The 14199-nt window shown below is 42.4% G+C and overlaps 1 protein-coding gene across 1 annotated transcript in view; it reads left to right on the plus strand.

The window, feature by feature from the left end:
• Window positions 1–1028: 1028 nt before the first annotated feature.
• LOC126997962 (uncharacterized) overlaps window positions 1029–14199 on the plus strand; it is a 40340-nt gene continuing 27169 nt past the window's right edge. The window contains exon 1 of the mRNA XM_050859229.1: window positions 1029–1195. The gene's annotated coding sequence lies outside the window, so the exon portion shown is untranslated. The remainder of the gene's footprint in view (window positions 1196–14199) is intronic.

A 14199-nucleotide genomic window follows, 5' to 3' on the forward strand; every position in this document is an offset into this window, starting at 1 on the left:
GTTCCCAATTTTAAAAGAGCGGATTTTGAAAGAATAAGACTTTAAAGCTCGATTAATAACTGATCCGTGCAATCTTGTGGAAAGCGTCGAAAAGTTAAAAATCCTCCGTGGTTTAATAATGAAATCAATCTTGCTCTCCAAAAGAGGAACTTGTTATATAGGCAAAAGAAAACCGATAACTCTACCGAGTGCAAATAAGAATTAATAGGCAATGAATCTCTCTCTCTCTCTCTCTCTCTCTCTCTCTCTCTCTCTCTCTCTCTCTCTCATCTATCTAAAATATATAAAAGTTATCATATCAGATAAAAATTACCTCCGAAAATCTTTATAGTCTCTCCTTAAAATTAGTCTTCAAAATGAAATAAACAACTAAACATTGACCTTCAGAAAAAAATCCGCTAAACGTACAAAAAGGCAAAACAAAGGTGTCCCTAACGTATCCCTAAGTTAAAATTATCACTATTATTATCATTTCTTTTCATAGCACTTTCATCCCCATCCCCATCATCACCATCTGCACCACCACGCCATCACCATACCACCACCACCGCCCCTGTCTTCGTACTTTGGTTATTGTTATTTCCTTCCCTTTCCTTCCATTCGTAACCCTCTCTCTCTCTCTCTCTCTCACCACCACCGCCCCTGTCTTCGTAGCTTTTGTTATTGTTATTTCCTTCCCTTTCCTTCCATTCGTAACCTTCTCTCTCTCTCTCTCTCTCTCTCTCTCTCTCTCTCTCTCTCTCTCTCTCTCTCTCTCTCTCTCTCTCTCTCTCTCATTAAAAGCACCAAGTATTAACCCTCACCCTCTCTCAAAGGCTGCCAGCACAGAGGGGCATGATTGGTCTTCAGTGCGGCAATCCCCATGAAAAGGCACCATCACCACCACCAACACGTGACGCAATGCCAGACCCACGGACGTCTTGACCAATGGCAGGCTTGCTCTCCCTGCCCTCAACCAATGGCTGCCTCTGTACACGTCATGGCTGGTGGTGACGTCACAGGAGGGTCATGGCGGGAGGGGTGATGACAGGGAGCGGTTGACTGGGGCAGACTTTCACTCGTGTGGCTGAGCGAGGCGGATGTGTATTGTGCAGCGCTGGCTAGTGACTTAAACGCTCTGGACGTGACTCCCTATCATTGACAGTGCCTTCAGAATTACTCCAGGAGGCTCCATATCATCAGTACTTCATCCGTGGTAAGTTTGAGTTGTTTTTGTTCAATTTCTAACGTTTCGAGAAAGCACTCCCTCCTCCTTCCTCCACCCACGTTAGGAAATTCTATCTAGGAGTGCTGGACGTGACTTTCAACCACTGACAGTATCTTCAGAAGCACCCCATAAGGCCACATGTTATCAGTATTTCAACTCGGGTAAGTTTGATCAGTGCTTTTCCTCAATTTCCAACGTTTCGAGAGAGCATTCCTTTCTCCCACGTTAGGAAATTCTATCTAGGTGGTGACTGGAGCTTCCTCTGAGATCACATCGTTACTTGCGGGGTCATGTGGATTTCTGGGAGCCGGGTGTTTGTGGTTGTGGCTGGCTGTGAAAATAAGCTATCAACCCAAATAGCCGAGATTTCACACTGCACCCACGTCAGTCTTGTTTACAGATCACACGTGTTTACCCTTTGCTTCCCTGTATCAGTTTCCTCTTGGGTTCGTGTGAGTGTGTATTCTTCCTGTTGCTTCGTTTGTCTGTTCCTATATACACGTGTTATCTGTTCTTCCTTGCTCATCTACACGCCCACACACACTGTTTCCCACGTGTTTACCAGCCGCTGCTTCCTACTTCGGTTTCCTCTTGGCGTATTTTCTTGTTATTACATCGCCGTTCTTCCGTTTCATGTTCCTCCTTGGCTGTCCTCATGCTAACCCCCCCCCCCCCCCACACACACACACACACTGTTTCCCATGTGTTTACCAGCCGCCCGCTACAGCCTGCACCAGTCTATTTCGTGTTTCTTCGTTGCTGTTAATCCCCTTCCTACACACCCACTCACGCACTCACCCACCCACACCCACACCGGCCTTGATTATAGTTCACGCGTGTTCGTTGACCGCTGGCCCGAAGCAGTTTCCCCTTGATTGTATTCTGGATATTTCTCCGTTATTTGTGTCTTCGTGTGTTTCTCTCTTGTAGTTCATTGTATAGCTGCACCTCTTTGCTCATTGGTAGTCTGTTAGTTTTTTTTTCATGGGTTAATCGGTGTTTTCCACTTGTGTTTGTTTCGTGTCTGCCTCCGTCACTGGTCTTCATTGTTTGCCTGTCTACCTGGAGAAAGTGCATTATTTTGTGTTTCTCATTAGTTATTGTTTTTGTACACGTGTTTGCTTGTTATTTATATTTCTCTTGGGCGTGATCTGTGTATACCATTTGTTTATTTTTTTGTGCTTTCCTCCGTTTGCTGGTCCTTTCTTCCTTGTTTGTCTGCCCCGGAGAAAGTGTGTGTGTGTGTGTGTGTGTATAGTCAGCCAACGCTTCGAGGCTTTGAGAGGTCAGTGTGTGTGTGTGTGAAGGTATACCTGCAAGAGCTAATCAGATTCCGGCAATGCAGGCGCGATTATGCATTTACCTGTTCAACACTTAAAAAAATTCTGCTCCAGTAACACACCTGAAGCACAGCCAGTTACGTTAAGTATCATTGGAGGAGCAGGGAAATTTTGTCCAGCTGGGTTTTGAAAGTACTGGTGCACACGAAGGAATATAAACGTGTTAATTTTTAAGAAAGCTCGCGTTGCCAGACCTTGTTCGTGTCAGAATGTACGGGTTGCCTAACTACAGTATATGATTTAACCGTTTTAAATATCTTGCACACTTGTGGTTTGTTTTATATCAGCGATCAACCTTAATTCGGCGCTATCAGCGGCAAAATTACGGTCTGGAAAGTATAAATTCAGTGATTTCCTCGTGTTTAGTATTATTACCAACCGAAACTGCTTCTTGACTCGTTATCTCGTTTATTTCCTCAGCTGCTCTCTCTCTCTCTCTCTCTCTCTCTCTCTCTCTCTCTCTCTCTCTCTCTCTCTCTCTCTCTCTCACAAGATGACGCAACATTAACTTTTACTCACATTCCTTCTCATCTTGCCTCACCCTCACCCGTGCCTTGTAATTCCTTTGATAATCTCTTAATGAATATAGTGAACTCTGCGCCACCTTTGCCCTTGCTTATTGCTTCCCGCCAGTGACTTTTCCCTCCCGCCCCCCTCCCCACCTGTTTTCTTCCGGCCGTGACTGTGGATTCGTCGCCGCGCGGTTTCGGCCCTAAAATCACCTCTCTCCGCCCTGCCGCAGCCCGCCTTGCCATTACGGCCCCGTTAATCACTGCTTCATCCATCATGCGGCTGATCACAGGGTCGGCGATTACAGAGTACAGGGACCCGTGTGTTTAGTAATGGAACTGGGTGTGTTGTTTATTGAGGACGCGGTAATGTGTAGGTCTAGGAACTCTCGTTGGTATTGATTCATTGTTTCGTTCGTGAAGTGACTTGCAGGATACGTTTGTTTTTTGGGGTTATGGTAATACTGCATTTTTTTATTAGTTTCATTATATAAATTTTTCCAACAGTAGATAATGTAGAATACTCGGTAAAGCGATATTTGTTTCTTTTCTCGTCGCAAACTTATGTTTATACGGGAAATTTATGAGTTTCCCTTTTTTTCTATCATGTAAGTTGTAGATCAATCTTTTCCTCGTTGTATAGTTTTCTTTTCCCGTGACAGTTTTAGTAGAACGGCCGATTTCGTATTCAGTTTTCATATATACATCCATTTCCATTCATATATCTTTATCTTGATTTTTTTATCCAGCTCTTTTAGGGTAGACTCTAACTAAGGCCCTTTTCTGATCAGTTTGCATATCCATTTTCATTTATATTTCCCTTTCATGATTTTCTACCCAGTACTCTAATCAAGGGCGGGCTTTTTTCTCTTGTTCATTTATCCCTCTGAGTCAGCACCACCTGCACTTTGTAATGAGTAGTGGTGAATGTCCTTTCCGTCTGTCCTCCGTGAGTCATCCCCTCGAGACCCAGACTTCCCCGGCGGAGTGAGGTCAGGGGGGCAGGGCGGGATGTAGGTGAGGTCAAGAGTGTCCTGGGAATCATATCCTTTACCCTTTATTCCCTTATTAATGTGACAAGGGGGGCAGGGAGGGGAGGGAAGGCTACCCTTTCCTCTCTCTTCCTCCCGCCTTCCTGTCTACTGGTTTGGATTGGGGTAAGCCACTTTGACCCCTGTGCTCCTACGCCAAGGGATGATATTGCCGTGCAGGACTATAATCTTGACCTAGATGCGTGTTGGGTCTTGTGAGAGGGAAGGATGAGTATCAGCAAGTAGATGAGTATTTATAGATAGATAATAGTATTTATTTTAGTCTGAGGCTTATAAAAAGGGGATACAGAAAATACTAGAAACGAAAGGAATAAAAAGATACAGTGTTATTCAGTTACCGGATTGTGATGCTAAAAGCTAAGGAATTACAGCCTTCAGTCTAGCACTCCACAATCTATACAAGCGTGTCAGTAAGTAAAGAAATGCTATCTTATTAATGACGTTGGGTAAAGAAATAAACAAGTAAACGTCTTCAATAAATCGAGTGGTGCTCCTCGTTTTCATATCTTTGTTCTCTCATGTTAGCTCACCGTTGCCAGATTATCGTACTCAGAGCATAGTATTTACCTGTTTTTGACGCCTAACTATTGCCAAGAAACATCAGGATCTAACTTTTAACGATAACTATGAATGATTTTTGTTATTGGAGCCCAGAAGACAGTTTTGGGGCAGGAAGTCGGGAAATATGAGCGGCTGAGTACAACAATCTGGCAACGTCGTGTTAGCTCCTGTTCGTTTTCATCATATCCGATTCAGAGAGAGAGAGAGAGAGCATTTTCCCTCCCCTCCAAGCTTTCCCGTTCTTGATGTAGAGATAGCGAGGCGGGGCGGAGGGCATCTTCATCACCACCTCCATGATCACCATCCTCATGTTTTGACCTGACCTGCCCTGACGGATAGCCGGGGACACGCGGGTCAAATGCGGCGTTTTACGAAAGCGCGGATTGGCATATCAAAAGCGCGGCAAACGTTGCTGATATATTGCTATCAAAAGCGCGGCAGAATATTAGGTGAAAAGCGCGTTTTATCACTCACCTCCAAGTCCGATTGTTCATACGTCCATTAACGATCGCTCACCTCTTCCGTTAGCCAGATGATATCATCTGTTGCCCCCTGCTCACCACGGGGAGGTGGAAGTAGGATTTTTAAGCAGGATTTTTTATATTTTTTAAGTATGTAAGTATATTCTTGCACCTCAGTACAGACTTGTCCTTGCAGTCCTTTACAAAAACACTATATATAATCCTATATTCGTCATGTAAAAACAAATATGTGTCCATAAAACCAGTTTATAATAAAATATTCGTCATACACCTCGATTATTACAGTTTCCCCGTCAAATGGTGCTTGTCTTCAGCGGCAATACACGGTGCTCTCGCTTGATGCTCGACAGCCGTGTTACTTGCTGCTTGGCTTATTCATTTATGCGGTTATTGCTTTCATTGGTAGCATTAATCTTTACATAATGGCATGACTATAATTCGTGATGGTTTTGTCATATCAAGCTTCATTTTATTTAAACGTATATACAAAATAACCTGTTTTTTAATCTTTTTCTTTACTTCACGTAGAAACTAATAAAAAAAAAACTAGACGTGTTACTTCGATAAATTTCCTTTTTTTTCACCTCAAACGTGGAAGTCAGAACCGTTCGTGTATATTCTTCTTCCTGTTGACTGTCTAATCCTTTTCTTTATATTGCTTAGAAACAGGAAAAATATACACAATTAACTAAATTTCATGTTTATTTTCATCTTAAACGTGGAACACAAAACAGTTCGTGTCTAACAGTAGTAGTTCTTTTCACTTGTATTACACTATTTTTGCAAGTAATGTCGGACGCGCGCACAAAGGAGAATCAGTCTGTGGCGCATCTAATAATAGAGAGGAGCAGCGAGATGCACAGGAATGCGGTAATAGCGGGCTGGGGGGTGGAGTCCCGTGACCCCTTTGTGGCGGGTGGCGGTGTAATACTGATGCTATTTTTGTGAATCCCGGAGAGAGAGAGAGAGAGAGAGGGGGATGTTGATGTTGGAGATAAAAGAGGAGACGAAGGAAAAGCTTAATTTGACTATAAAAAATGAATGATATTGATAGAGAATGCGGGTGCGTAAGAAATATAAACGAGAGAGAGAGAGAGAGAGAGAGAGAACGCTGCTGACTCGTCCTAGGAGCAGCAGACCGGAAGTTTGAGGGTGGACTACTGCTGAGCCAAGGTTGACGACACTTCCATCACAGCGACGCCGTAACAATGGTGATGATGGACGATGATAGCCACGAGGAGGAGGAGGAGGAGGAGGAGAAGATAAGGGAAGTAGGAGGAGGAAGAAAATAAGGGGAGTAGGAGGAGGAGGAAGAAGTAATGTGCATGGGGGTAGGAATTTGGAAAGAGTAGGAAGGGAAGCCGAAAGAAGAGATGAGTGGGAGGAGAAGGAGGAAAAAAGGGAAGGAGGAGGAGGAGACGGCAGAAGAAGGAGAGGGAAGGAGGAGGAGAAAGATGAAAATAGAGGAGGAGGAAGAAGAAAAGTAATAGGGGGGTAAGGAAGAGGAGCCGAAAGAAAAGATGAGTGGGAGGAGAAGGAGGAAAAAAGGGAAGGAGGAAGAGGAGACGGCAGGAGAGGAGGAGGAGAGTGCGAAAGAAAGAACAGAAGGCGGAGGATGGAGAGGGAAGGAGGAGGAGAAGGATGAAAATAGAAGAGGAGAAGGAGGAAGAAAAATAATGTGGGGGTAAGGAAGAGTAGGAAGAGGAGCCGAAAGAAGAGATTAGGGGGAGGAGGAGGAAAAAGGGAAGAAGGAGAGTGCGAAAGAAAGAACAGAAGGCGGAGAATGGAGAGGGAAAGAGGAGGAAAATAGAAGGAAGATAATGAAGGGTGCATGGCTTGTTTTATGGATGACAGCAGTGTGATATTGTCCTTATCTGAGTGTGTGTATGATAATTAGCGTTCTTCATCGTCATCTTTTCTTCTTGTCGTCGTCGTCGTTTCTTTCTTTAGACAGGTTTCGTTGGCGAAGGCACTCTTTCCGGGACATGATCTCCCGTGTCTTTAATTAAATACTGTTTGGTGTAGTTTTAAAATATAGTTTATTTTAATCTTTAATTCGGCGCCACATGACCTTGCAGTTGCGGCGCCAAGACAAACGCCCCCAGTAATCAATCAATTAGACAGGTCGTTGTTGAAAGTTAATACGCCATATCAGATTTTTATTTTATTTACTTTTGCATATCCTTAATCATATTTTTGTTTTGGTCGTTTCATGTTACTATTTTCTTATGGCTTCTCTCTTCGTACACTAGCTTCGTTTTTTTGTGTGTGCTCTTTCATCTTGGTACTTTATTTTCTCACACTACTTTTATAATGAGGCGATTTCTCCTTGTGGCGTGCGTCGGGGTGTCCGGCGTGGTGACAGTGCCAGGCGGACAGTACGACACTCTGGGCCGGGCCTCGCCGCGCCTGGCACCGCCGTCACCGCCACCACAAGACTCTCGGGCAAACTTTCTCTTCCTTCCTCTTCTTCACCCAAACAAAGGCTTATAAATATCCAACTCTCGATCTGTCTGAATAAAAAGAATATAAAAAAATCTGTATGAAACTCTTTGTTCGCTAAACTTCCACCGTTAGTCATTTACTCATTTTCATATACATAGATTACCTTGCCAGTAGCCTGTCGACATATCACGTTTTAAAAAGCCGTCTGTCAGTTCTCGAAGCAATACAAAAGACGTTATATTCACAGTTAGTATTGGCGGGAACAATGGAAGAGATAGATACACCGTCTTATTCGTTTACGTGTTTTCCTGAACCCACCCTCCACCCTCCACTTCTCCTGGCTTTCTCTTCCCTTTCCTCTCCCTCGTCATTTCACGAAGACCTTCAGTGTGTAGCATAATAGGCAGTACATTATTTTCACCGCTGGTATTGGCGGGAACAATGGTAAAGATGTTCTGTTGTATGGAGACGTGCTTTCCTCTCCCATCCACCTCTCCACCTCTCTCCTGCCTTTCCTTTCCCTTCCCTCCCTCGTTTGTCTTGCAGGTGCCAGGCGAAGGAAGTTTAGTTATTGTCAGAGGAGTGAATGAAGCTGAAGAACGACAGATGCTCCTTCCTTACCCATACATCTTCATCCAATCTTCATCCTCTCTTCTCGTTTGATGCCAGATGGAGAAAGTGTACGTAAAAAAGAAAGATAATAATGGTCACCAGGGAATAGTTTTCATGACTATTAGGGAGTGAAAGAAACCAGAAGATAAAAAAGTAAATCATCTCTCCAAATCTTTCCATTCCCGTTCCTTTCCCCTCTTCCTTGTTGGTCCACTCGTTAAAGAAAGTGTTGGTAAATTGTCTATGGTCATTAATGGGTGAAAGAAACCAGAAAAGATATATAAAAACACTTCTTCGACCCTTTCCCTTCTCTTCCCTTTCCTCTCCTCTATTCCTCGTTGGTGCCAGATAAAGAAGTGTTGTTAAAGAAAGAAAGAAAAAAAAAAGAGTAGTTCTCGTAGTCATTAGGGAGCGAAAGAAACCCAGAAGATAAAAAACACACCTCCCAACCTCTCCTTTTCCTTCCATTCCGTCTCCTTGTTGGTTCGTAATCGTCACCAGCCTGTACTTTGCATGGTCATTAGGAAGTAAAAGAAACCCGGAAAAAGAAAAAAAGAAAACACCTCAACCTTTCATTTCCCTTCCCTCTCCTTTATTCCTCGTTGGTGTCAGATGAGGAAAGTGTACGTAAGAAAGAAAAAAGTAAAAAAGAAGAAAGGTAATTGTCACCAGGCAGTAGTTTGCATGGTCATTTAAGGAGTGAAAGAAACCAGAAGATTAAAACCACCTCCAAACCTTTCCTTTCCCTTCCGTCCCCTCTCTTCCTCGCTGGTGACAGATGAAGAAAGGTTTCAGAATCGTCACCAGACCAGAAAAAATAACACCTCCAAGCCTTTCCCTTCCCTTCCATCGCTTCTCTTCCTTGTTGGTGCCAGATGAAGAAAGTTTCAAGTCGTGGTCAGGCAGTGTTTTTCATCGACGTCGGTGGGTCATTAGGAGCGAAGCCTGGGAGCATCACGACACGCCACGTCACGCCGCGCCGCACAGTGTAGAAAGTTTGGGGCGGGGCTGAATGGCTGGTGGCTGGCCGGCCGTTCTGAAGTGAGCAAGAGGTATGTTTGTTGGGCCGGGAAGAAAAGATGAGAAACTTTCGGAATCACATCGCTTGGGAGACTTGCGGCGTGAGCTCGTATTCGGCCCCAGCAAATTAGAGAGCGTAAGACGAAGGTAATAGTCCAGAAAACGATATTATCAAGAAAACCTCAACGTGAGACCACAAGGAGCTCGGAGCACGAAAACAAATGTAAAAAAAATAAAAATAAAATAAAATAGAAATGATCCAGTTTTATCTTTGCAAGAGAGGAAAAAAAGAAATGAATCGAGAAAACCACAAGGTGAGACCACAAGATCAAAAGTGTTGTTAGATATAACCAAATGTTCTCATTGATTAAAAAAAAAAACTAATCACTGACATCGAAACACGCGAAAATATTCTTAGACAAAAATATGACATAGTTTTCTCTTATTTTATTCCAGAAATTGGATAAAAGCACCAGAAAACAAAAAAATTGAAACAAGGTTGAAAAAAACATTAGTCAAGATTCCATACACCGACCAAGCTGAATCAGAAATCTGCTTCAATACCCGATTAATGATTCGCCTGATTTTTAAACGTCGAATCTATTAGTCTTCATCAACAAAAATGTAGCCGATTTATCTTTTTTTTCTTACCTGTTTTTCAAGGCGTGGTTAGTTGGTGTCGTTGATTTTTTATATAATTTTACGTCTTGAGTTTGTAACGTCGATGTAATATGTCCAACACTTCCAGCTAACTCCGTCCTGAAAGTGGAATTAGAAAGCCAAATCAGCCACATGACCTTAATAGATACTAATTTGACGTTTAAAAAATCCGGCATACAGTCTCGTGTTGATGTAGGAAGCCAAGCATACCAGCACCAACTTGTATGTAAACAAACCCTACCTATCACTGGCGTGTATCAAACCTTTTTTTATGCAATCCTCTTGGTCTTGGTTCGGAAGGCAGCCACTCCGTTACGTTAGCCCGGTCACTGTGTCTTAACGGGAATAGTATTGTTTTATTGAAATAGATTAAGGTCTATTGGCGAATGTTTTTGTGTGTAACTAAGTAAAGGATTCAAACGCCTGTAAACATACGTATCAAAACACGGTAGATTACAGTTGCAGATTATTTACTACCCTTCCCTTTTCTTATATTTTATAGGGGAAGAAAATAAGCTCAGAAAACAGACAACATAACACGGAAGAACACAGGTATACACATGACTTAGTTCTCCTCCCTCTGTTACGTTTTCCTTTCCTTGCGGCGTCTCGGTTGGGCTTTCTCGAGGGGAGCGCGTGCTTGAAATACAATGATTCTCCGCGGCGTCTTGCGTTGTGTGGGTGGGGGAGGGAAATCGTGCACCTGCTGACCTCCATTCCACAGGTAATGCCGTGCGCGTGTAGGGGAGTCGGAACGTAGGGGAGCTGAGGTGGATGGAGGGTGAGCGGGGTATACCTTGGTTTAAGTGGAAGGGTATTTACGTTTGAAGGAAAATGGATGCCGGAGGTAACATAGGTGTATCAGAGGTGGTTTTAAGTGGGTGGATTAGTAATTAATTTTAAGGATGGAAGAGTATTTGCGTGTAGGTAATACCAGGTGGATCGGAGGTATAAATGGGGTATATCATGGTTTAAGTGAGTGGATTAGTAGTGAGTATACAGTGGGAGGGAAAGAAGCAGGTAAAATCAGGTTAATCAGAATTGTAAAGAGGGAATTAATTGGGTGGATATATCATGGTTTAAGTGGGTGGATTAGTAGTGAATATAGGGAGGGAAGGACGAAGGTAAAATCAAGTTAATCAGAAGTGTAAAGAGGGAATTAATTGGGTGGATCAATAGTGGATTCAGAGGGGTAGGGACCGGTATTCACCTGTATACGTATATGGAGACGCAGGTGAACTCAGGTGGGTTAGAGGTAGAAAAGGGAATTTTACTTTGGTCTTAAGGGGTGAACTTGTGGATCTGCTAAAGTGGAAGGAATGCTGTGGTTATTGTTGTGGTGGTGTTGGGGGTAAATAATCTATAACTGTATTCTGCCGTGTTTTGATAGGTATGTTTATTTCAATTTTTTATGCCCTTGAACCGACTCCTCTGCTGCAAAAAAAAAGTGGTGAAGGAAGTGCGGTAGGAATAGTGATGGCTGGTGGTGATTTTGTTGGTGGTGTTGGGGATGGAAGGTGAAATACGTGATGGAGGTGATGGTGTTGGCAGGAATGGCGGTGGTGATTTTGTTGGTGGTGTTGGGAATGGAAGCTGGAATACGTGGTGATGGTGTTAGTAGGAATGGCGGTGGTGTTGGGATTGGAAGCTGAAATACGTGGTGGTGGTGGTGGTGGGAATGGAAGCTGAAATACGTGGTGGTGGTGGTGGTGGGAATGGAAGCTGAAATACGTGGTGGAGGTGATGGTGTTGTAGGAGGTGATGGTGGTGGTGGTGGTGGACTTCACTGGTTTACGGTTCTCGTTAATGGTCGTCATCGTCTGCTTTTTATGGCTTGAAAAGTGCTTAGTGGATGCTGGCGTGTGGGTGGCGTCTCTCTCTCTCTCTCTCTCTCTCTCTCTCTCTCTCTCTCTCTCTCTCTCTCTCTCTCTCTCTCTCTCTCTCATTATACGGTATTTCTTTGTCCCTCATTAGTTTATTATTTTCTTTCTCCCTCTCATCATTCTTTCACCTTCAAGTTATTCTCTCTCTCTCTCTCTCTCTCTCTCTCTCTCTCTCTCTCTCTCTCTCTCTCTCTCTCTCTCTCTCTCTCGCTGGGTTGAAAGAAGAAACTTGTCGGTGCCTGTCTTCAGCCTTGGGGCGCCGAGGTGGCCAGTGAGTGACCCGCCCAGCTGCAGTGAAAGCCGGCTCGAGTGTATGTAGGTTAGAGGCGAGGGTGTAGGTGGAGAGAGAGAGAGAGAGAGAGAGAGAGAGAGAGAGGCAATGGACAAATCTACAAGCAATAAGAAAGAAAACTCGAGAAAAAACAGAAAATGGAATATACAAAAAGCAGAGAGAGAGAGAGCAAACCATTCACAAAATTTACAACCAACCACTCCGCCAGTAAAACCAAAATGCATCGTTTCGTAAACAATTTCACTTCACACAGAAAAAGAACTAACATGACCTACACCCACACAGACTTGACGCATTATACTTTCTTTTTTTCTCTAACTTAACCTGTTTTAACGAAGACAACACCTACTTTCCCTCCTTATTGATTTTGTTCTTATCTTCATACCCTCTAACTTAACCTGTAACTGTACCTAAACAATATACAACACCTACTTTTCTACTTATATATTTCATTCCCAACCTCATACCCTCTAACTTAACCTGTAACTGTACATAAACAATATACAACACCTACTTTTCTACTTATTTATTTCATTCTCAACCTCACACCCTCTAACTTAACCTGTAACTGTACATAAACAATATACAACACCTACTTTTCTACTTATATATTTCATTCTCAACTTCACACCCTCTAACTTAACCTGTACTCTACCTAAACAATAGACAGTAGTTACTTTTCCCCTTGTTTATTTAATTCTCAACTTCATACCCTCTAACTTAACCTGTACTATACCTCAACAATAGACATCACCTGTTTCCCCCTTGTTTATTTCATTCTCAACGTGACACCCTCTAACTTGACCTGTACTATACCTAAACAATAGACAGTAATTACTTTTCCCCCTGTTTATTTAATCTCAGCCTCATACCCTCTAACTTAACCTGCACTAAACCTAAACAGAGACTCTAACCCCTCTTATTCCTCTTATTCTTCCTCACAACTTCGTATCCATTTTTCTTATTTTCCACACTATATATAAAATGACAACACACTTCCCCTTTTTGTTCATTTCTTCATCATCTCTAACCTGCCATAATACCTAAACAAGGACTCTAACCCCCTTATTCCCCTTATTCTTCCTCAGAACTTCGTATCCACTTTTTCTTATTCGCCACAATATATAAAAGGACAACACACTTCCCTTTTTTACTTATTTTTTGTCATCATCTCTAACCTGCCACAATACCTATCTTAAAACGACAACAAACTCATCTCCTCTATAGTTCATTTCATCCTCCCAACCTCACCCTAGCCATCCCATCTTAACCATTTCTTGACCATTCCCAATCAATCACTCTCCTCAGTCCCAGAATTCTTATCTTCCCATATAAACAGAACACCTTTCCTCCTTAAGTTCACTTCATCTTGCTAACCTCACCCTTTATTGTGATTGTTGTATTATTTATTTTTTTATTTTCTGCTTCTTTTGTTTTTCTTTTCTTTTTTAACGTTTTCTACTATTTTCTAATTTTGTCTTTTTATTCTCCTTTTTTGCATCTTCATCTTCCAGTTTTCCCGTTTTATTTTATTTATTATCAACTTTTCTTCTTTACCATAATCGTCCTGCTCATTTCTCTTCCATTTAGTTGCTTCTTATCTTCTTTATGGCTAACTTTTCCTTGTTACTTCTCCTTTTTCATCTTCTCATCCCGTCCTGACCATTTATTTATTATCAACTTTTCTTCTTTACCATAATCGTCCTGCTCATTTCTCTTCCATTTTTTTGCTTCTATCTTCTTTATGACAAACTTTTCCTTGTTACTTCTCCTTTTTCATCTTCTCATCCCGTCCTGACCATTTATTTATTATCAACTTTTCTTCTTTACCATAATCGTCCTGCTCATTTCTCTTCCATTTTTTTGCTTCTATCTTCTTTATGACAAACTTTTCCTTGTTACTTCTCCTTTTTCATCTTCTCATCCCGTCCTGACCATTTATTTATTATCAACTTTTCTTTACCATAATCGTCCTGCTCATTTCTCTTCCATTTTTTTGCTTCTATCTTCTTTATGACAAACTTTTCCTTGTTACTTCTCTTCTCATCCCGTCCTAACCCTTTATTTATTATCAACTTGTCTTCTTTACCATAATCGTCCTGCCCATTTCTCTTCCATTTTATTGCTTCTCATCTT

The sequence above is a fragment of the Eriocheir sinensis genome, chromosome 13, assembly GCF_024679095.1.
Source record: "Eriocheir sinensis breed Jianghai 21 chromosome 13, ASM2467909v1, whole genome shotgun sequence".
Classification (NCBI taxonomy): Eukaryota; Metazoa; Arthropoda; class Malacostraca; order Decapoda; family Varunidae; genus Eriocheir; species Eriocheir sinensis.